This window comes from Triticum urartu, chromosome 2A, assembly GCF_056163025.1.
Source record: "Triticum urartu cultivar PI428250 chromosome 2A, HENAU_Tu73, whole genome shotgun sequence".
NCBI lineage: Eukaryota > Viridiplantae > Streptophyta > Magnoliopsida > Poales > Poaceae > Triticum > Triticum urartu.
Genome location: NC_141874.1, coordinates 720,504,815 through 720,526,993, shown reverse-complemented (window position 1 = coordinate 720,526,993; position 22,179 = coordinate 720,504,815).

Genomic DNA, 22,179 nt, shown 5'->3' with positions numbered 1-22,179 from the left:
CGAAGATCTTTATCGGTCAGACCGCATAACAATATACATTGTTCCCTTTGTCATCGGTATGTTACTTGCCCGAGATTCGATCGTCGGTATCTCAATACCTAGTTCAATCTCGTTACTGGCAAGTCTCTTTACTCGTTTCGTAATACATCATCTTGCAACTAACTCATTAGTTGTAATGCTTGCAAGGCTTATGTGATGTGCATTACCGAGAGGGCCCAGAGATACCTCTCCGACAATCAGAGTGACAAATCCTAATCTCGAAATACGCCAACCCAACATGTACCTTTGGAGACACCTGTAGAGCTCCTTTATAATCACCCAGTTGCGTTGTGACGTTTGGTAGCACACAAAGTGTTCCTCCGGCAAACGGGAGTTGCATAATCTCATAGTCATAGGAACATGTATAAGTCATGAAGAAAGCAATAGCAACATACTAAACGATCGGGTGCTAAGCTAATGGAATGGGTCATGTCAATCACATCATTCTCCTAATAATGTGATCCCATTAATCAAATGACAACACATGTCTATGGTTAGGAAACATAACCATCTTCGATTAACGAGCTAGTCAAGTAGAGGCATACTAGTGACGTTTGGTTTGTCTATGTATTCACACAAGTATTATGTTTCCGGATAATACAATTCTAGCATGAATAATAAACATTTATCATGATATAAGGAAATAAAATAATAACATTATTATTGCCTCTAGGGCATATTTCCTTCAGTCTCCCACTTGCACTAGAGTCAATAATCTAGATTACACAGTAATGATTCTAACACCCATGGATCTTTGGTGCTGATCATGTTTTGCTCGTGGAAGAGGCTTAGTCAATGGGTCTGCTATATTCAGATCCGTATGTATCTTGCAAATCTCTATGTCTCCCACCTGGACTAGATCCCGGATGGAATTGAAGCGTCTCTTGATGTGCTTGGTTCTCTTGTGAAATCTGGATTCCTTTGCCAAGGTAATTGAACCAGTATTGTCACAAAAGATTTTCATTGGACCCGATGCACTAGGTATGTGCTTTGTGAAAGTCCAATTAAGCGTCTTGATCTATCTCTATAGATCTTAATGCCCAATATGTAAGCAGCTTCACCGAGGTCTTTCATTGAAAAACTCTTATTCAAGTATCCTTTTATGCTATCCAGAAATTCTATATCATTTCCGATTAGCAATATGTCATCTACATATAATATCAGAAATGCTAGAGAGCTCCCACTCACTTTCTTGTAAATACAGGCTTCTCCAAAAGTCTGTACAAAACCAAATGCTTCGATCACATTATCAAAGCGTTTATTCCAACTCCGAGAGGCTTGCACCAGTCCATAAATGGATCGCAGGAGCTTGCACACTTTGTTAGCTCCCTTTGGATCGACAAAACCTTCCGGCTGCATCATATACAACTCTTCTTGCAGAAATCCATTCTGGAATGTAGTTTTGACATCCATTTGCCAAATTTCGTAATCATAAAATGCGGCAATTGCTAGCATGATTCGGACAGACTTAAGCATCGCTACGGGTGAGAAGGTCTCATCATAGTCAATCCCTTGAACTTGCCGAAAACCTTTTGCGACAAGTCGAGCTTTGTAGACAGTAATATTACCGTCAGCGTCTGTCTTCTTCTTGAAGATACATTTATTCTCAATTGCTTGCCGATCATTGGGCAAGTCAACCAAAGTCCATACTTTGTTCTCATACATGGATCCCATCTCAGATTTCATGGCTTCAAGCCATTTTGCGGAATCTGGGCTCACCATTGCTTCTTCATAGTTCGTAGGTTCATCATGATCTAGTAGCATGACTTCCAGAACAGGATTACCGTACCACTCTGGCGCAGATCTTACTCTGGTTGATCTACGAGGTTCAGTAGTATCTTGTTCTGAAGTTTCATGATCATTATCAATAGCTTCCTCACTAATTGGTGTAGGTGTCACAGAAACTGGTTTCTGTGATGTACTACTTTCCAATAAGGGAGCAGGTACAGTTACCTCGTCAAGTTCTACTTTCCTCCCACTCACTTCTTTCGACAGAAACTCCTTCTCTAGAAAGTTTCCGAATTTAGCAACAAAAGTCTTGCCTTCGGATCTGTGATAGAAGGTGTATCCAATAGTTTCCTTTGGATATCCTATGAAGACACATTTCTCCGATTTGGGTTCGAGCTTATCAGGTTGAAGTTTTTTCACATAAGCACCGCAGCCCCAAACTTTTAGAAACGACAACTTTGGTTTCTTGCCAAACCACAGTTCATATGGCGTCGTCTCAATGGATTTTGATGGTGCCCTATTTAACATGAATGCAGCCGTCTCTAGAGCATATCCCCAAAACGATAGCAGTAAATCAGTAAGAGACATCATAGATCGCACCATATCTAGTAAAGTACGATTACGACGTTCGGACACACCATTACGCTGTGGTGTTCCGGGTGGCGTGAGTTGCGAAACTATTCCACATTGTTTTAAATGTACACCAAACTCGTAACTCAAATATTCTCCTCCACGATCAGATCGTAGAAACTTTATTTTCTTGTTACAATGATTTTCAACTTCACTCTGAAATTCTTTGAACTTTTCAAATGTTTCAGACTTATGTTTCATTAAGTAGATATACCCATATCTGCTTAAGTCATCTGTGAAGGTGAGAAAATAACAATATCCGCCACTAGCCTCAACATTCATCGGACCACATACATCTGTATGTATGATTTCCAATAAATCTGTTGCTCTCTCCATAGTACCGGAGAACGGTGTTTTTGTCATCTTACCCGTAAGGCACGGTTCGCAAGTACCAAGTGATTCATAATCAAGTGGTTCCAAAAGCCCATCAGTATGGAGTTTCTTCATGCGCTTTATATCGATATGACCCAAACGGCAGTGCCACAAATAAGTTGCACTATCATTATCAACTCTGCATCTTTTGGTTTCAACACTATGAATATGTTTGTCACTACTATCGAGATTTAATAAGAATAGACCACTCTTTAAGGGTGCATGACCATAAAAGATATTACTCATGTAAATAGAACAACCATTATTCTCTGATTTAAATGAATAACCGTCTCGCATCAAACAAGATCCAGATATAATGTTCATGCTTTATGCTGGCACCAAATAACAATTATTTAGGTCTAATACTAATCCCGAAGGTAGATGTAGAGGTAGCGTGCCGACCGCGATCACATCGACTTTGGAACCATTTCCCACGCGCATCGTCACCTCGTCCTTAGCCAATCTTCGCTTAATCCGTAGTCCCTGTTTCGAGTTGCAAATATTAGCAACAGAACCAGTATAAAATACCCAGGTGCTACTGCGAGCATTAGTAAGGTACACATCAATGACATGTATATCACATATACCTTTGTTCACCTTGCCATCCTTCTTATCCGCCAAATACTTGGGGCAGTTCCGCTTCCAGTGACGAGTCTGCTTGCAGTAGAAGCACTCAGTTTCAGGCTTAGGTCCAGGTTTGGGTTTCTTCTCTTGACTAGCAACTTGCTTGATGTTCTTTTTGAAGTTCCCCTTCTTCTTCCCTTTGCCCTTTTTCTTGAAACTAGTGGTCTTGTTGACCATCAACACTTGATGCTCCTTCTTGATTTCTACCTCCGCAACTTTCAGCATTGCGAAGAGCTCGGGAATAGTCTTATTCATCCCTTGCATATTATAGTTCATCACAAAGCTCTTGTAGCTTGGTGGCAGTGATTGGAGAATTCTGTCAATGACGCAATCATTTGGAAGATTAACTCCCAATTGAATCAAGTGGTTATTATACCCAGACATTTTGAGTATATGCTCACTGACAGAACTGTTCTCCTCCATCTTGCAACTATAGAACTTATTGGAGACTTCATATCTCTCAATCCGGGCATTTGCTTGAAATATTAACTTCAACTCCTGGAACATCTCATATGCTCCATGACGTTCAAAACGTCGTTGAAGTCCCGATTCTAAGCCGTAAAGCATGGCACACTCAACTATCGAGTAGTCAGCAGCTTTGCTCTGCCAGACGTTCATAACATCTGGTGTTGCTCCAGCAGCAGGCCTGGCACCCAGCGGTGCTTCCAGTACGTAATTCTTCTGTGCAGCAATGAGGATAATCCTCAAGTTACGGACCCAGTCCGTGTAATTGCTACCATCATCTTTCAACTTTGCTTTCTCAAGGAACGCATTAAAATTCAACGGAACAACAGCATGGGCCATCTATCTACAATCAAACATAAACAAGCAAGATACTATCAGGTACTAAGTTTCATGATAAATTTAGGTTCAATTAATCATATTACTTAAAGAACTCCCACTTAGATAGACATCCCTCTAATCCTCTAAGTGATTACGTGATCCAAATCAACTAAACCATGTCCGATCATCATGTGAGATGGAGTAGTTTCATTGGTGAACATCACTATGTTGATCATATCTACTATATGATTCACGCTCGACCTTTCAGTCTCCGTGTTCCGAGGCCATATTTGTATATGCTTGGCTCGTCAAGTATAACCTGAGTATTCCGCGTGTGCAACTGTTTTGCACCCATTGTATTTGAACGTAGAGCCTATCACACCCGATCATCACGTGGTGTCTCAGCACGAAGAACTTTCGCAACGGTGCATACTCAGGGAGAACACTTCTTGATAATTAGTGAGAGATCATCTTATAATGCTACCGTCAATCAAAGCAAGATAAGATGCAGAAAAGATAAACATCACATGCAATCAATATAAGTGATATGATATGGCCATCATCATCTTGTGCTTGTGATCTCCATCTTCGAAGCACCGTCGTGATCACCATCGTCATCGGCGCGACACCTTGATCTCCATCATAGCATCGTTGTCGTCTCGCCAATCTTATGCTTCCATGACTATCGCTACCGCTTAGTGATAAAGTAAAGCATTATAGCGCGATTGCATTGCATACAATAAAGCGACAACCATATGGCTCCTGCCAGTTGCCGATAACTCGGTTACAAAACATGATCATCTCATACAATAAAATTTAGCATCATGTCTTGACCATATCACATCACAACATGCCCTGCAAAAACAAGTTAGACGTCCTCTACTTTGTTGTTGCAAGTTTTACGTGGCTGCTACGGGCTTAAGCAAGAACCAATCTTACCTACGCATCAAAACCACAACGATAGTTTGTCAAGTTGGTGCTGTTTTAACCTTCGCAAGGACCGGGCGTAGCCACACTCGGTTCAACTAAAGTTGGAGAAACTGTCACCCGCTAGCCACCTTTGTGCAAAGCACGTCGGGAGAACCGGTCTCGCGTCCGTGATCAAACTGTCATGTCCGTGATCACATCCGGGACTCCAAACAAACTTTGGTACATCAAAATGCATAAACTCATAATATAACTGTCATCAAAACCTTAAGCGTGCGGACCCTACGGGTTCGAGAACAATGTAGACATGACCGAGACACGTCTCCGGTCAATAACCAATAGCGGAACCTGGATGCTCATATTGGCTCCCACATATTCTACGAAGATCTTTATCGGTCAGACCGCATAACAACATACATTGTTCCCTTTGTCATCAGTATGTTACTTGCCCGAGATTCGATCGTCGGTATCTCAATACCTAGTTCAATCTCGTTACCGGCAAGTCTCTTTACTTGTTTCGTAATACATCATCTTGCAACTAACTCATTAGTTGTAATGCTTGTATGGCTTATGTGATGTGCATTACCGAGAGGGCCCAGAGATACCTCTCCGACAATCGGAGTGACAAATCCTAATCTCGAAATAGGCCAACCCAACATGTACCTTTGGAGACACCTGTAGAGCTCCTTTATAATCACCCAGTTACGTTGTGATGTTTGGTAGCACACAAAGTGTTCCTCCAGCAAACGGGAGTTGCATAATCTCATAGTCATAGGAACATGTATAAGTCATGAAGAAAGCAATAGCAACATACTAAACGATCAGGCGCTAACTAATGGAATGGGTCATGTCAATCACATCATTCTCCTAATGATGTGATCCCATTAATCAAATGACAACACATGTCTATGGTTAGGAAACATAACCATCTTCGATTAACGGGCTAGTCAAGTAGAGGCATACTAGTGACGTTTGGTTTGTCTATGTATTCACACAAGTATTATGTTTCCGGATAATACAATTCTAGCATGAATAATAAACATTTATCATGATATAAGGAAATAAAACAATAACATTATTATTGCCTCTAGGGCATATTTCCTTCAGATCTTGACTGTTACTATTTGAAGACTTTGACTGAAGACTTTCTCAATTTCCTCAATCCTAAATCTTCAATCATCTTGTCTTCTGCCCGCTTATCGTGTTTACATGCTACGTGTGCTCTGCGTATGTCTCATTTCATCATGATGACTATGCTACTGCTTTGTTATGCATGCACCTGAGTACTTATTCCGCTGCTTGTAATTCGTTACTTAGGAAATTCCTCAAGTTGGATTTCCTCAGTGACGAATTTGTAAAAATCGCCTATTCACCCCCCCTCTAGTCGATATAACGCACTTTCAGGAAGGTATGCCATAATTGTGAACCAATGTATGGAAATTGTTCTGATGTAACCTCTGTAAGGGCCTCCTAGGGAGAAGCCCTTATTGTACCTCTTGGCTCCCTTGGTTGTCCATCGACCTCATGGCTTGATGGGGATTTGGAGTAGTGGAGATGCCAGCCAGAGTGCCCCTCTGTAGGATAGAAAGTATGTCTAGAGGGGGGTGATTAGACTACTTGACCAAATAAAAATCTAGCCTTTTCCCAATTTTAAGTTTTGGCAGATTTTAGCAAATTAGAACAAGTCAAGCAATCAACCTACACATGCAAGTCTAAGAGTATAGCAGCGGAATGTAAAACATTGTATATGAAGGTAAAGGAAGGAGTTTGGAGGGAGCAAACGCAATGTAGACACGAAGATTTTTGGCGTGGTTCCGATAGGCGGTGCTATTGTACATCCACGTTGATGGAGACTTCAACCCACGAAGGGTAACGGTTACACGAGTCCACAGAGGGCTCCACCCACGAAGGGTCCACAGAGAAGCAACCTTGTCTATCACACCATGGTCATCGCCCACGAAGGACTTGCCTCACTCGGGTAGATCTTCACGAAGTAGGCGATGTCCTTGCCCATACAAACTCCTTGGTTGGACTCCACAATCTTGTCGGAGGCTCCCAAGTGACACCTAACCAATCTAGGAGACACCAGTCTCCAAAAGGTAATAGATGGTGTGTTGATGATGAACTCCTTACTCTTGTGCTTCAAATGATAGTCTCCCCAACACTCAACTCTATCTCGCGGATTTAGATTTGGTGGAAAAGATGATTTGAGTGGAAAGCAACTTGGGGAAGGCTAGAGATCAAGATTCATATGGTTGGAATGGAATATCTTGGTCTCAACACATGAGTAGGTGGTTCTCTCTCAGAAAATATATGTTGGAAGTGTAGGCACGTTCTGATGGCTCTCCTTACTAATGAAGGAAGGGTGGAGGGGTATATATAGCCTCCACACATAATCTAACCGTTACACACAAATCACCAAATTCGGTGGGACCGAATCATGAAACTCGGTCGGACCAATTTAGTTCAAAATGTGAACGTTAGGATTTTCGGTGGGACCAACATGCCAACTGTTAGGACCGATTTCATTAGGGTTAGGGCATAACGTAATCTCGGTGAGACCGATCACATAAACTCGGTAGGACCGATTTCTGTAATTGGTAAACAGAGAGTTGGTCGGGCAAACTCGGTGGGACCGATTCGCTCATTTCGGTTGGACCGAAATGTTACTTAAGGGAAACAGAGAGTTTATATTGTGAACTCGGTGGGACCGATCGCTCATCTCGGTTGGACCAAGATGTTACGAAGGGAAACAAAGAGTTTGCAATTCCATCTCGGTGAGACCGAGATCACTATCGGTGAGACCGAAGTGACTAGGGTTTCTGGTAGTGGCTATGTCAAGTGAACTCGGTGGCGCCGGATAGATCAAATCGGTAGGGCCGAGTTTGACTTTTGGTTTGGGACATATGTGGATATGAGAAAGTGGTTGAGGACTTTTGGAGCATATCACTAAGCATTTTGAGCAAGCAAGCCATTAAGCAACATCTCATCCCCTATTAATAGTATTGGCTTTTCCTATGGACTCAATGTGATCTTGGATCACTAAAATGAAAATGTAGAGTCTTGAGCTTGAGCCAATATGTGTCCTTAGCATTTTGAGGGGTCCACATTCCTAATCCATGCCATGCCAATCATTGAACTTTCTGAAATGATCATCTTGAAATAACATTTGTTCAATGAGATATATGTTGTTAGTAATTACCAAAACCATCCAGGGATAGTTACACTTTGAATCTCCCCCTTTTTGGTAATTAATGACAACATATAGATCAAAGCTTCGACAAATGATAATAAGATTTAAAGTACATCGTTGCTTTGAGAAGTATGTGATAAGCAAGAGCACCCCCTAAATTTGTGCATTATTTGAAATTTGCGTGTGAATGCAAATGCACAATCGATTAGGATCATGGGTGACTCTTCCATGTCACATACATCTTGGTGGAGCGCTCAAAATGATAGGAATTAAAACATGCACTCATCACCAAGCAAAGTGAATGATCATATATGAGATAGCAGAGATAATATCATCCAAGCAAGCATTAAAGTTGAATATGATCAAACACATGATCATACAAGTATCTCACACACATACATAAAGAGTATCAAACAAGCACACACAAAAGTATCAACCAAATAGCAAGAGAGACAAAAAAGCAAAATACTCTCTCTCTCTCGAAGCCTATGATCTACACATTTCTCCCCCTTTGGCAACTAGTTACCAAAAAGTTCGAAAATGCATAGTGCTATGATTCTCTCTAGGCTTGATCTTCGGGAGGTGGTGTAGAGAGGACTCAAAGGACGAAGGCATCCATAGATGTTGTTGGAGCTGGTGAGTGGCAACTGGAGGTGGCACTGAAGCTGTTGCTGCTGGTGCTAAAGTAGTTGCTCTAGTGTCAGGGACTGGCACTGTAGCAGATCTCTGACCTCTGGGCACTCTCTGAAAAGCATCTGTAGTAGCCTGCCCTTTCCTCTCCTCTGCTTCCTCCTAGAGCTGCTCAACAACTGACTGCATCTCAGTTACTTTAAGATCAAGATCATAAAATTTGGTCTCTATGATCCTCTTCAAGCTCTCCTGATTCTTGTTCAGGGTGGCCAAGCCCTTCTCAATCCTCAAAGTTGCTTTAATTAGATATGCAAGCTGGTCTTGTTTTGACTTCGGAAAAACTTGAGATGCCTCCTCAACACTTGGCATTTTTGCAGCCTTCTCAGCCTTTGCCTTTGCTCTCTTCTCTTGTGCTTGCACGGATGTGGGATCATCCTCATTCATCACAACTGTATTATCCTCGAATTTTGGTCTCAAGGGTAAGTGCTCCTTGTCCAACAAATAAGTGCGTGTGCCCATCTTGGAGTTGATGAGCACCTGAATGTGTGGAGCATACCCTCAAGATCTCTTTTGATCAACAGCTGTCCTCTTGATTGTCTCAACAATCAGACTCATGACCTTGAATTTATGAGGCACTTCAAATATCTCTAGCAAGTTGATTGAATGGCCTATGATCATCTTGTGATCTCCAAATTTGGGCAACAATGTATGCCTCAATATAGTGTTGATTGTAGTTAGACCAGACAAGACGTAATGTACAGATCCAAGCTTATGTGTTTCCAAAGCTTTGTTTGGGATCTCTTTCTACATGTTGGCAATAGAGTTGTGGTCTTTCTTCTTCTTGGCATAGACATCCAAGTCATCTTCATGCTCTTCAGGGGCATTTATCAACTTGGCCCATTCATCAACAGTTGACTGGTACCTTGTACCCTCAGACACCCATATAATCCTACCATCTGGATATAAATGAGCAGTGGAGTAGAATTGCATGATGAGTTCATCATTCCATTTTGTCAGCTCTTGACCCACAAACTTGTCAACACCACATGATTTGAATCTCTCGTGTACACCAAAAAAATAGTCTTCATTCTCATCAATGAATTCCCAATCAACCCATTTCATATCACAGACTATAGGCTTTTTGTCAAGCAAAATAGTCTCATAGAAATCTTGTTGTTCTTTGGTGTGGAACCTGTAGTCCACTGCAGTCCTCCTCCTCACAGCATAGGGATCAGACTGTCTCCAAAGTCTCAGACCTGTATCCTTCCTGATGTTCATATCCTCTGCCACTGGATGGGTGTCATTGTGATCTAGAATCTTTGGCTTATGTTTCCTTAGCACTTGAGTTTCAGCATCTTCTTCTTCCATCTCAGGCACCGGGGCCTTGTTCTTATCTTCAGCTGGAATGTTTCAAGTGCTTCTCTTGGTCTTAGAAGTCTTTTGAGCTTGAGCAGCAGCCTTGGGGGCAGTCTTGGGCTTTGAAGTGGCAGCCCCTGACTTAATGGCACCCCCATCAACTTCTAGGACTTGGGTACTGGTGCAGCATCCTCTTCCTCTTCATCTTCTTCAGCTGGATTTCTCATTATAGAGGATCTACCTATGACTCTGGCAGTGGTCTTTTTGACCCTATCTTTCCTTTTCTTACTCTCTCCAGCGGCCTCTTCAGTTGGCTTAGAAGTTTCAGCAGTTGAGGCCCTGGCCTTTAAGGTTGGCACCCTCTTGGCAGGGGCCTTCTTATGCAATCCAGAATTTGTTGTAGCAGCAGTACCATATTCCTTCTTTAGCACTTTCTTTTTGGAGCTCACTTCTTCCTCAACAGCCACATAGTCCTCATCCTCAAAATCTAAGGTTTTCTTCTTCCTTGATCTGGTGGCTGCCTTGGGAAAATTGCTTGGAGTGCTCCTGCTGCCCTCATCATAGTTTCTTGAGGGACTAGTGCCCTCAATCATGTTCACTTGCTCTTCTGATTTGTTCTGGCTATCACTCTGGTCAGACATTCTGGCAAGCAAACTGACAGCAGACCCTGTGAATAGATATAGATGAGGTAGAGTGGATGAGCATCACAAAGTGCGGAGTTTTTGCAAAACAGATGAGTCAAAAACTTAGTTTTAGTTCTCCACAAAAAGCATTTCGGAGCTACCGATTTGTTAAATTCAGTGACACCGAAGCAACTTTTGGAGTCTAAACTAGTGAACTCGGCCAGATCGAGTCATAGTTCGGTGGCTCCAAGATTGCTAGGGTTTCACAGAGAGTCGAACTCGGTCGCACCGATTTGCAACTTTCGGTTAGACCGAAAAGTGCAAGTGCAATGGCCTAAGCCAAATCGGTGAGACCGATTTCTACAACTCGGTCGGTCCAAGATGAGTTCGGCGGAAACCTAACACTAAATTTTCGAATCAAACCTAATCTAAGGAATGTTTTCTCTGGATAGATTGATTTCATACGTGGTAAAGAACATGGCATTGCATTGTGCTAGGAATCGGAGTAAGGGAATTAGCACAAAGGATCGAACTCATACCCTAGTTCGGCGGTGAGTTTGCTACGGCTGCAACGATGGGGTTGAATCCCGTTGACGGCGATGGAAACCAGCGGCGGGAGGTCGCTGGCGACGACGAGACGATCCGGAGACCCGAGACGGCAGAGCAGGACACGCACGGGATGGCAGGTTTTGAAGAAATTTCCAAAATCTCACCCGTGGGTATATATATCCTAACTCTGCCGGTGTGACCGAGTGGAACAACTCGATGGCACCGAGATGCAGAAGCGCAAGAGGTTACTACAACTCGGTGTGACCGGAAAGTTCAAATCGATTGCACCGAGATTGAAAATCTAGCTCAACTCAGTGAACTCGGTGTGACCGGAGTGGATGGATCGGTCAGATCGAAATGCACAAAGAGGTTTCGGAAGTTTAAGTCTATGAAGAACCGGGAACTCCAAATGCTCCTCACATAGAGTGGTTCGAATTTGAGTTGATCAAACTTTGTGATGTAGCATGAATAGAGTTTGAGACAAGAAAAGCATAGATAGCTAGAGGAGGTTCTTAGGCATTCTTGTCCATCCACTTGGCAAAAGATCCAAACAATCAAAGCAACAAGTGGATGTCCTTGAATGAGTAAAATATGCAATTGCTACCTCTTGAGCACAGCGTTGGTTTTCCCTTGAAGAGGAAAGAGTGATGCAGCAAAGTAGTGTAAGTATTTCCCTCAGTTTTTGAGAACCAAGGTATCAATCCAGTAGGAGGTTATGCGCTAGTCCCTCGCACCTGCACAAAACAAATAAATCCTCGCAACCAACGCGATAAGGGGTTGTCAATCCCTACACGGTCACTTACGAGAGTGAGATCTGATAGATATGATAAGATAATATTTTTGGTATTTTTATGATAAAGGTGCAAAGTAAAATAAAAGAAATGAAAATAACTAAGTATTGAAAGATTTAATATGATGAAGATAGACCCGGGGCCATAGGTTTCACTAGTGGCTTCTCTCAAGAGCATAGGTATTTTATGGTGGGTGAAAAAATTACTGTTGAGCAATTGACAGAATTGAGCATAGTTATGAGAATATCTAGGTATGATCATGTATATAGGCATCACGTCCGAGACAAGTAGACCGACTCCTGCCTGCATCTACTACTATTACTCCACACATTGACCGCTATCCAGCATGCATCTAGAGTATTAAGTTAATAAGAACAGAGTAATGCCTTAAGCAAGATGACATGATGTAGAGGGATAAACTCATGCAATATGATGAAAACCCCACCTTTTTATCCTTGATGGCAACAATACAATACGTGCCTTGCTGCCCCTACTGTCACTGGGAAAGGACACCGCAAGATTGAACCCAAAGCTAAGCACTTCTCCCATTGCAAGAAAGATCAATCTAGTAGGCCAAACCAAACTGATAATTCGAAGAGACTTGCAAAGATAACCAATCATACATAAAAGAATTCAGAGAATATTCAAATATTGTTCATAGATAAACTTGATCATAGACCCACAATTCATCGGTCTCAACAAACACACCGCAAAAGAAGATTACATCGAATAGATCTCCACAAGAGAGGAGAAGCCATCTAGCTGATAATTATGGACCCGAAGGTCTGAGGTAAACTACTCACACTTCATCGGAAGGGCTATGGTGTTGATGTAGAAGCCCTCTGTGATCGATGCCCCCTCCGGCGGAGCTCCGGAACAGGCCCCAAGATGGGATCTCGTGGATACAAAAAGTTATGGCGGTGGAATTAGGGTTTTGGCTCCGTCTCTGATCGTTTGGGGGTACATAGGTATATATAGGAGGAAGAAGTACGTCGGTGGAGCAACAGGGGGCCCACGAGGGTGGAGGGCGCGCCTGGGGGGGGGGGGGGTAGGCGCGCCCCCTACCTCATGGCTTCCTTGTTGGTTGCTTGACGTAGGGTCCAGGTCTCGCGGATCTTGTTTCTTCCAAAAATCACGTTCCCGAAGGTTTCATTCCGTTTGGACTCCGTTTGATATTCCTTTTCTTCGAAACCCTAAAATAGGCAAAAGAAAACAACAATTCTGGGCTGGGCCTTCGGTTAATAGGTTAGTCCCAAAAATAATATAAAAGTGTATAATAAAGCCCAACAATGTCCAAAACATAAGATAATATAGCATGGAGCAATCAAAAATTATAGATACGTTGGAGACGTATCAACCATCCCCAAGCTTAATTCCTGCTCGTCCTCGAGTAGGTAAATGATAAAAACTGAATTTTTGATGTGGAATGCTACTAGGCATAATTTCAATGTAATTCTTCTTAATTGTGGCATGAATATTCAGATCCGAAAGATTCAAGATAAAAGTTTAATATTGACATAGAAATAATAATACTTCAAGCATACTAACTAAGCAATTATGTCTTCTCAAAATAACATGGCCAAAGAAAGTTCATCCCTACAAAATCATATAGTTTAGTCATGCTCCATTTTCGTCACACAAGAATGCTCTCATCATGCACAACCCCGATGACAAGCCAAGCAATTGTTTCATACTTTAGTAATCTCAAACTTTATAAACCTTCACGCAATTCATGAGCGTGAGCCATGGATATAGCACTATGGGTGGAATAGAGTATAATGATGGGGGTTATGTGGAGAAGACAAAAAACGAGAAAGTCTCACATCAACGTGGCTAATCAATGGGCTATGGAGATGCCCATCGATTGATGTTAATGCAAGGAGTAGGGATTGCCATGCAACGGATGCACTAGAGCTATAAATGTATGAAAGCTCAACAAAAGAAACTAGTGGGTGTGCATCCAACTTGATTGCTCATGAAGACCTAGGGCACTTGAGGAGGCCCATTGTTGGAATATACAAGCCAAGTTCTATAATGAAAAATTCCCACTAGTATATGAAAGTGACAAAACAAGAGACTCTCTATCATGAAGATCATGGTGCTACTTTGAAGCACAAGTGTGGAAAAAAAGATAGTAGCATTGTCCCTTTTCATTTCTATTTTTTGGGGGCCTTCTTTTTTTGGCCTTTCTCTTTTTTTGGGACAATTATCTATTGAATGATGATCATCACACTTCTATTTATTTACAACTCAATGATTACAACTCGATACTAGAACAAGGTATGACTCTATATGAATGCCTCCGGCGGTTTACCGGGATATGCAATGAATCAAGTGTGACATGTATGAAAGAATTATGAACGATGGCTTTGCCACAAATACTATGTCAACTGCATGATCATGCTAAGCAATATGACAACGATGAATGTGTCATGATAAACGTGATGGTGGAAAGTTGCATGGCTATATATCTCGGAATGGTTATGGAAATGCCATAGTAGGTAGGTATGGTGGCTGTTTTGAGGAAGATATAAGGAGGTTTATGTGTGAAAGAGCGTATCATATCACGGGGTTTGGATGCACCGGCGAAGTTTGCACCAACTCTCAATGTGAGAAAGGGCAATGCACGGTACCGAAGAGGCTAGCAATGATGGAAAGGTGAGAGTGCGTATAATCCATGGACTCAACATTAGTCATAAAGAACTCACATACTTATTGCAAAAAACTACAAGTCATCAAAAACCAAGCACTACGCGCATGCACCTAGGGGGATAGATTGGTAGGAAAAGACCATCGCTCGTCCCCGACCGCCACTCATAAGGAAGACAATCAAAGAACACCTCATGTTTCAAATTTGTTACATAATGTTTACCATACGTGCATGCTACGAGACTTGCAAACTTCAACACAAGTATTTCTCAATTTCACAACTACTCAACTAGCACGACTTTAATATCACTACCTCCATATCTCAAAACAATCATCATGCATCAAACTTCTCTTAGTATTCAAAACACTCATAAGAAAGTTTTTACTAATCTTGAATACCTAGCATATTAGGATTATTTAAGCAAATTACCATGCTATTTAAGACTCTCAAAATAATCTAAGTGAAGCATGAGAGATCAATAGTTTCTATAAAACAAATCCACCACCGTGCTCTAAAATATATAAGTGAAGTACTAGAGCAAAACTATATAACTCAAAAGATATAAGTGAAGCACATAGAGTATTCTATTAATTCCGAATCATGTGTGTCTCTCTAAAAAGGCGTGTATAGAAAAGATGATTGTGTTAAACTAAAAGGCAAAGACTCAAATCATACAAGACGCTCCAAGCAAAACACATATCATGTGGTGAATAAAAATATAGCTCCAAGTAAAGTTACCGATGGAAGTAGACGAAAGAGGGGATGCCTTCCGGGGCATCCCCAAGTTTTGGCTTTTTGGTGTCCTTATATTATCTTGGGGGTTCCATAGGCATCCCCAAGCTTAGGCTCTTGTCACTCTTTGTTCCATAATCCATCAAATCCTTACCCAAAACTTGAAAACTTCACAACACAAAACTTAAAGTAGAAAATCTCGTGAGCTCCGTTAGCGAAAGAAAACAAAAGACCACTTCAAGGTACTATAATGAACTCATTATTTATTTATATTGGTATTAAACCTACTGTATTCCAACTTCTATATGGTTTATAAACTATTTTACTAGCCATAGATTCATCAAAATAAGCAAACAACACAAAAAAAACAGAATCTGTCAAAAACAGAACAGCCTGTAGTAATCTGTAGCTAGCGCAAGATATGGAACCCCAAAAATTCTAAAATAAATTTCTAGACGTGAGGAATTTATCTATTAATCATATTAAAAAAGAATTAACTAAATAGAACTTTCCAAATAAAAATGGAAGCAGTTCTCGTGAGCGCTAAAGTTTCTGTTTTTTACAGCAAGATTAACAAGACTTTCCCCAAGTCTTCTCAACGGTTCTACTTGGCACAAACACTAATTAAACACAAAAAACACAACCAAAACAGAGGCTAGATAAATTATTTATTACTAAACAGGAGAAAAAAGCAAGGAATAAAAATAAAATTGGGTTGCCTCCCAACAAGCGCTATCGTTTAACGCCCCTAGCTAGGCATAAAAAACAAGGATAGATCTAGGTATTACTATCTTTGGTTTTAGGGAAGAAAAGACCAAACTTTCTATCTATGGAATTAATCTTTCTATTTTGATAAAGAACATGGCTATTAATGGTAGAAGAAAGATTAAGTACGTTACGGAAATTTGTATCTAAGCTAGCCTTCATCTCTTTGATAGATTCGTTTTGGTAAGATGTAGATTCAAATTTCTCATTCATGGGGTGCCCAAATATGGTTTTCATCTTCTCATAAGTGTCTACGGCATCCCCTTCAAGAAAGCCTTCTTCGAATATAGAATCTAAGACACGCTTAAAAGAAGAAGGAAGGGCAATATAAAAGCTTTTTAAGTAAATTTCAATTTGGTATTGAGGCACATAGCTAGCCCTGATCCTTAATAGTCTATACCAAGCATCCTTCAAAGATTCATCAAGTATATAACGAAAAATTCCGGAATCATCTTCATCAAAATTATTAAGATTCTCATTGATAACTCCGATAGGTTTTTCCATAGTATCCTTATTTATGAGCTTAGCGAGAATAGAAGGATTGTCCAAAGTACTAAAACTCGGGAGAGAAGCCCCAACCCTTTTTGATTCAGACATGGCGGAAGAAAGGCGAGTGAAAAAGAGAGGGCGAATAAAACGGCAAGGGTGAAGTGGGGGAGAGGAAAACGAGACGCAAATGGCAAATAATTTAATGCGGGAGATAAAGGTTTGTGATGGGTACTTGGTATGTTGACTTTTGCGTTGACCTCCCCGGCAACGGCGCCAGAAATCCTTCTTGCTACCTCTTGAGCACTGCGTTTGTTTTCCCTTGAAAAAGAAAGGGTGATGCAGCAAAGTAGCGTAAGTATTTCCCTCGGTTTTTGAGAACCAAGGTATCAATCCAGTAGGAGGCTACGTGCTAGTCCCTCGCACCTGCACAAAACAAATAAATCCTCGCAACCAACGCGATAAGGGGTTGTCAATCCCTACACGGTCACTTACGAGAGTGAGATATGATAGATATGATAAGATAATATTTTAGGTATTTTTATGATAAAGATGCAAATTAAAATAAAAGCAATGAAAATAACTAAGTATTGGAAGATTTAATATGATGAAGATAGACCCGGGGGCCATAGGTTTCACTAGTGGCTTCTCTCAAGAGCATAGGTATTTTACGGTGGGTGAACAAATTACTGTTGAGAAATTGACAGAATTGAGCATAGTTATGAGAATATCTAGGTATGATCATGTATATAGGCATCACGTCCGAGACAAGTAGACCGACTCCTGCCTGCATCTACTACTATTACTCCACACATCGACCGCTATCCAGCATGCATCTAGAGTATTAAGTTCATAAGAACAGAGTAACGCCTTAAGCAAGATGACATGATGTAGAGGGATAAACTCATGCAATATGATGAAAATGAAGGAAATATGCCCTAGAGGCAATAATAAAGTTATTATTTATTTCCTTATAATCATGATAAAAGGTTTATTATTCATGCTAGAATTGTATTAACCGGAAACATAATACATGTGTGAATACATAGACAAACAAAGTGTCACTAGTATGCCTCTACTTGACTAGCTCGTTAATCAAAGATGGTTATGTTTCCTAACCATGAACAATGAGTTGTTATTTGATTAACGGGATCACATCATTAAGAGAATGATCTGATTGACATGACCCATTCCATTAGCTTAGCACCCGATCGTTTAGTATGTTGCTATTGCTTTCTTCATGACTTATACATGTTCCTGTAACTATGAGATTATGCAACTCCCGTTTACCGGAGGAACACTTTGGGTACTACCAAACGTCACAACGTAACTGGGTGATTATAAAGGAGTACTACAGGTGTCTCCAAAGGTACATGTTGGGTTGGCGTATTTCGAGATTAGGTTTTGTCACTCCGATTGTCGGAGAGGTATCTCTGGGCCCTCTCGGTAATGCACATCACATAAGCCTTGCAAGCATTGCAACTAATGAGTTAGTTGCGAGATGATGTATTACGGAACGAGTAAAGAGACTTGCCGGCAACGAGATTGAACTAGGTATGGGATACCGACGATCGAATCTCGGGCAAGTAACATACCGATGACAAAGGGAACAACGTATGTTGTTATGCGGTCTGACCGATAAAGATCTTCATAGAATATGTAGGAGCCAATATGGGCATCGAGGTCCCGCTATTGGTTATTGACCGGAGACGTGTCTCGGTCATGTCTACATTGTTCTCGAAGCCGTAGGGTCCGCACGCTTAAGGTTACGATGACAGTTATATTATGAGTTTATGCATTTTGATGTACCGAAGGTTGTTCGGAGTCCCGGATGTGATCACGGACATGACGAGGAGTCTCGAAATGGTCGAGACGTGAAGATTGATATATTGGAAGCCTATGTTTGGATATCGGAAGTGTTCCGGGTGAAATCGGGATTTTACCGGAGTACCGGGAAGGTTACTGGAACCCCCCGGGAGCTAAATGGGCCATGATGGGCCTTAGTGGAAAAGAGAAGAGGCAGCCCTACATGGGCTGCGCGCCTCCCCCTTCCCCTAGTCCTATTAGGACTAGGAGAGGTGGCCGGCCCCCTCTCTCTTTTTTCCCCCTCCGCGAATCCTATTCCAACTAGGATTGGGGAGGGAATCCTACTCCCAGAGGGAGTAGGACTCTCCTGGCGCGCCACACCTTGGCCGGCCAGCCTCCCCCCTCTAGTCCTTTATATACTGAGGCAGAGGCACCCTAGAACACACAAGTTGATCCACGTGATCTATTCCTTAGCCGTGTGCGGTGCCCCCAGCCACCATAATCCTCGATAATACTGTAGCGGAGTTTAGGCGAAGCCCTGCTGCTGTAGTACATCAAGATCGTCACCACGCCGTCGTGCTGACGGAACTCTTCCCCGACACTTTGCTGGATCGGAGTCCGGGGATCGTCATCGGGCTGAACGTGTGCTCGGACTCGGAGGTGTCGTAGTTTCGATGCTTGATCGGTCGGATCGGGAAGACGTACGACTACTTCCTTTACATTGCGTCAACGCTTCCGCAGTCGGTCTGCGTGGGTACGTAGACAACACTCTCCCATCTCGTTGCTATGCATCACATGATCTTGCGTGAGCGTAGGAAATTTTTTGAAATTACTACGAAACCCAATAGTGGCATCCGAGCCTAGGTTATTTATGTTGATGTTATATGCAGGAGTAGAACACAAGTGAGTTGTGGGCGATATAAGTCATACTGCCTACCAGCATGTCATACTTTGGTTCGGCGGCATTGTTGGACGAGACGTCCCAGACAACATTACGCGTACGCTTACGCGAGACCGGTTCCCCCGACGTGCTTTGCACATAGGTGGCTTGCGGGCGACTGTCTCTCCAACTTTAGTTGAACCAAGTATGGCTACGCCCGGTCCTTGCGAAGGTTAAAACGGAGTCTATTTGACAAACTATCGTTGTGGTTTTGATGCGTAGGTGAGATTGGTTCTTGCTTAAGCCCGTAGCAGCCACGTAAACTTGCAACAACAAAGTAGAGGACGTCTAACTTGTTTTTGCAGGGCATGTTGTGATGTGATATGGTCAAGACATGATGCTAAATTTTATTGTATGAGATGATCATGTTTTGTAACCAAGTTATCGGCAACTGGCAGGAGCCATATGGTTGTCGCTTTATTCTATGCAATGCAATCGCGATGTAATGCTTTACTTTATTACTAAGCGGTAGTGATAGTCATAGAAGCATAAGCTTGGCGAGACGAAAACGATGCTACGATGGAGATCAAGGTGTCACGCCGGTGATGATGGTGATCACGACGGTGCTTCGGAGATGGAGATCACAAGCACAAGATGATGATGGCCATATCATATCACTTATATTGATTGCATGTGATGTTTATCCTTTTATGCATCTTATCTTGCTTTGATTGACGGTAGCATTATAAGATGATCTCTCACTAAATTATCAAGAAGTGTTCTCCCTGAGTATGCACCGTTGCGAAAGTTCTTCGTGCTGAGACACCACGTGATGATCGGGTGTGATAGGTTCTACGTTCAAATACAACGGGTGCAAAACAGTTGCACACGCGGAATACTCAGGTTATACTTGACGAGCCAAGCATATACAGATATGGCCTCGGAACACGGAGACCGAAAGGTCGAGCGTGAATCATATAGTAGATATGATCAACATAACGATGTTCACCATTGAAAACTACTCCATCTCACGTGATGATCGGTTATGGTTTAGTTGATTTGGATCACGTAATCACTTAGAGGACTAGAGAGATGTCTATCTAAGTGGGAGTTCTTTAATTAATTTGATTAACTGAACTTAAATTTATCATGAAACTTAGTACCCGATTAGTATCTTGCTTGTTTATGTTTGATTGTAGATAGATGGCTCGTGCTGTTGTTCCGTTGAATTTTAATGCGTTCCTTGAGAAAGCAAAGTTGAAAGATGATGGTAGCAATTACACGGACTGGGTCCGTAACTTGAGGATTATCCTCATTGCTGCACAGAAGAATTACGTCCTGGAAGCACCGCTGGGTGCCAGGCCTGCTGCAGGAGCAACGCCAGATGTTATGAACGTCTGGCACAGCAAAGCTGATGACTACTCGATAGTTCAGTGTGCCATGCTTTACGGCTTAGAATCGGGACTTCAACGACGTTTTGAACGTCATGGAGCATATGAGATGTTCCAGGAGTTGAAGTTAATATTTCAAGCAAATGCCCGGATTGAGAGATATGAAGTCTCCAATAAGTTCTATAGCTGCAACATGGAAGAGAACAGTTCTGTCAGTGAGCATATACTCAAAATGTCTGGGTATAATAATCACTTGATTCAATTGGGAGTTAATCTTCCAGATGATTTCGTCATTGACAGAATTCTTCAATCACTGCCACCAAGCTACAAGAGCTTCGTGATGAACTATAATATGGAAGGGATGAACAAGACTATTCCCGAGCTCTTCGCGATGCTGAAAGCTGCGGAGGTATAAATCAAGAAGGAGCATCAAGTGTTGATGGTCAACAAGACCACTAGTTTCAAGAAAAAGGGCAAAGGGAAGAAGAAGGGGAACTTCAAAAAGAACGGCAAACAAGTTGCTACTCAAGAGAAGAAACCCAAACCTGGACCTAAGCTTGAAACTGAGGGCTTCTATTGCAAGCAGACTGGTCACTGGAAGCGGAACTGCCCCAAGTATTTGGCGGATAAGAAGGATGGCAAGGTGAACAAAGGTATATGTGATATACATGTTATTGATGTGTACCTTACTAATGCTCGCCGTAGCACCTGGGTATTTGATACTGGTTCTGTTGCTAATATTTGCAACTCGAAACAGGGACTACGAATCAAGCGAAGATTGGTTAAGGACGAGGTGACGATGCGCGTGGGAAACGGTTCCAAAGTCGATGTGATCGCAGTCGGCACGCTACCTCTACATCTACCTTCGGGATTAGTATTAGACCTAAATAATTGTTATTTGGTGCCAGCATTAAGCATGAACATTATATCTGGATCTTGTTTGATGCGAGACGGTTATTCATTTAAATCAGAGAATAATGGTTGTTCTATTTATATGAGTAATATCTTTTATGGTCATGCACCCTTGAAGAGTGGTCTATTCTTGTTGAATCTCGATAGTAGTAACACACATATTCATAATGTTGAAGCCAAAAGATGCAGAGTTGATAATGAAAGTGCAACTTATTTGTGGCACTGCCATTTAGGTCATATCTGTGTAAAGCGCATGAAGAAACTCCATTCCGATGGACTTTTGGAACCACTTGATTATGAATCACTTGGTAC